General features: G+C 39.1%; 1 pseudogene; it reads right to left on the bottom strand.

Annotated features, from left to right (window-relative positions):
- Nucleotides 1-882: 882 nt before the first annotated feature.
- On the bottom strand, nt 883-979 carry LOC130037056 (uncharacterized; annotated as a pseudogene).
- Nucleotides 980-2,910: the final 1,931 nt, after the last annotated feature.

Raw genomic sequence — 2,910 nt, 5'->3', positions numbered from 1 at the left:
TTATTGGTCTTCTGGATTGTATTTTGGGATTCTAGCTCATTGATGTCTGGTACAAGTTTTATTATTTCCTTCCTCCAGCCTAGTTTGGACTACTTTTATTGGTTATTTTCCAAAATCTTGAGCTCTAATTTATTCATGTAGGCCCTTTCTTTCTTCCTGATGAATTCTGGCAGAGCTATAATCTTTCCTCTTAACACTGCTTTTGCTGTGTCCCACAAGTTCTGGTAGCTCGTGTCCTCATTCTCATTTGTTTATGGAAATTTTTAATTTCCTCTTTGATTTCTTCCCTAAGCCAACGGTTGTTCATTACTTCCCTTAAAGAAAATATTTCCTTGCTGAGCTTCAGTCTGTTTGATCTATCGAGAAGTGACAAAGAAGTGTTGAAATCTCCTACTAGTATTGTGTTACTATCAATGTTTTTCTATAAGTCTATTAGAAGTTGTTTTAAAGTATTTTGCTGGTCTGTCATTAGGATCATATACATTGAGGAGGGTGAGTTTTTTCTGATGTACATATCCCATGATCATTAAGAAATGACATTCACTGTCTCTGATAACCTTTAGCTTGAAGTCCATGTGGTCTGATACTAGTATGGCCACTCCAGCTTTGCGGAGGTGATATTTTCTTGAAAACTTGTTTCCCAGCCTTTTACTTTTAGCCCATGGGTGCTTTGATTGTTCAGACATGTTTCTTGCAGGCAGCAGAATGTTGGGTTCAATTTTCTAATTCATCTTCCTATTCTGTGCCTCTGAATTGGCACATTTCATCCATTGACATTGAGAGAGATTGTTGTTTTGGGGATTTGTGCTCTCTTTATGTATAATTTTTGTACTTGTGGGGATTGTCTTAGCTTAAAGTATACTTGTTAATTCTTCTTGCAACAAAAATATGGAATGCTTTACAAGTTTGCATGTTATCTCTGTGCAAGGACCATGCTCATCATTGTATCATTTCAATTTTAGTATATGTGTTACCAAACCTAGTAGGAGTAAATTTTTCCATATTTTTTGCTTCTTATTACTTTGAGTGTTGTCCTTCCTCACTCCTATGGCAGACAATGATTCCTAATCAAGGAATGTATTTCAAAGCAGCATGAATAATAAATAGATTTAGAATTTTAATGTCCCAGAAATAAAAATATGGTTTTTACTATATTATCGTTTACCATACCCTAGGCATCAGTTTTACAAAATAATTCTTTTGGAAGATGGTATATGAGTTTGTTTAATGTTGTTCCCTGAATCCTTCATTAAGGACATTAAAATAGAGCCTTTTGCTGTTCTCACCTCAGTCCTGTGTACACCTCCAGGAAAAGGTGAATGGTGTTGTCTGCACTTTGACCACCTTGAATGTATGTAGGATTTTTCTCCTGAAGGATGAGGTGAGGATCATATTGATGATTTCATTCCACCTTATTACAAGTTCAACTTGAACGGAAGGTGAGACTCATGAGACTCCTATATAGGACAGAACAAAGGGTCTCAGTGAAGTTTAATGGCCAACTCATATTAACAACATAGATGACTCAAAGTAGCCTGTGTGCATCTTTGTGTGTAGTGAGTTTCATATCTACTGATAGTGATTGTCAGTCATGACACATGGGCAAAACAGACCTGTAATTAAAAATCTAGTTCTCTGAGCAGAGTGGGGTCTCTGAGGTGATTGAACAAGTGTGTAGTAATTTATTGCTAAGCACATAAGTATTTTGAATGATGTGTACTTTTCGATCTAAAATTAATTCCAAATATGTCTAAAACGACAGTGTCCTGACCTCGCACCTGGCTTTCGTCACCGAGGCCCCTTGGAGGTGCCGGGGGTGAGTTTCCCTCACCGCCCTGATTAGAGCCCCGGCAGCTGAAGACCTCTGCAACCAGCCATAGCTACGCTTAAGACCACCCTTCCCAAGCTTGAAGGAGCCTCTTGCATGAAGGAACTGGAAGAGGAACCCAGATGTACGGGACCGGGGGATGAGAACTCCATGGCTGCTCAGATCAAGACTGTGCCCCCTCCTTCCAAATCCCCCATCTTCTAATAATTAAGTGCTACAACCACGAACTGCTCCTGGATCCATGTAATGCCATCAATGGCCAACATCCAGAGACTGGATCTTATTTAGAAGACAGCAACTCTGATAGTCCAGTTCTCACTCTCAGAGAACCTGGTAGGCTTCTGTGAGTATTTTGCCCGCATGGCGGAGTCTTTGTTTCTGGTCACTGTTTCTTTTGAGGTACAGAAGCTGCTTAATTTAAGATAGTTCCCTTTGTTTATCTCTGTTTCCAGTTGCTTGGCAAGTGGCGTGTTATATTTGAAGATACCTTTAGCTTCAATGTTGTGGAGGGATTTGCCGACCTTGTCATCAATGAGCCTGAGGGATTCTGGTCTGATGTTGAGGCCTTTGAAACATTTTTATCTGACTTTTGTGCATGGTGTTAGGTAGAGGTCTGAGCCATTTTTTTTTTTTTGCATGTATCTGTCAAGTTTTTTCTGCACCGTTTGTTCAGAAGGACTCTCTTGATCCACTTCACATTTCTTGCTCCCTTATCAAAGATTAGATGATTATATATTTGAGGGTGTGTGTCAGTATATTCAATCCTTTTCCATTGGTCTGCAGCTCTGCCTTTGTTCCAGTACCATGCTGTTCTCATTATTATCGTTTGTAGTAGAATTTGAGGTTGGGGAAGGTGATGCCTCCATTGTCTTTTCCCCAAGAATTGCTTTAGCTATTCGTGTGCGTTTGTTGTTCCATGTGAATTTCAGGAGTGCTTGATCAATTTCTTTGAAGAATGTCATGGGTATCTTTATAAGGATCAAGTTGAATTTTTACAATGCTTCGTGGAGAATTGCCATTTTGACAATGTTAAATCTCCCATTCCATATGCAGTATATATGTTTCCATTTCCTCCTGTCTTT

The sequence above is a fragment of the Sorex fumeus genome, unplaced genomic scaffold, assembly GCF_029834395.1.
Source record: "Sorex fumeus unplaced genomic scaffold, SorFum_2.1 ptg000070l, whole genome shotgun sequence".
NCBI lineage: Eukaryota > Metazoa > Chordata > Mammalia > Eulipotyphla > Soricidae > Sorex > Sorex fumeus.
The sequence above is the reverse complement of the archived record's forward strand: the minus strand, read 5'-3'. Positions and strand labels throughout refer to the sequence as shown.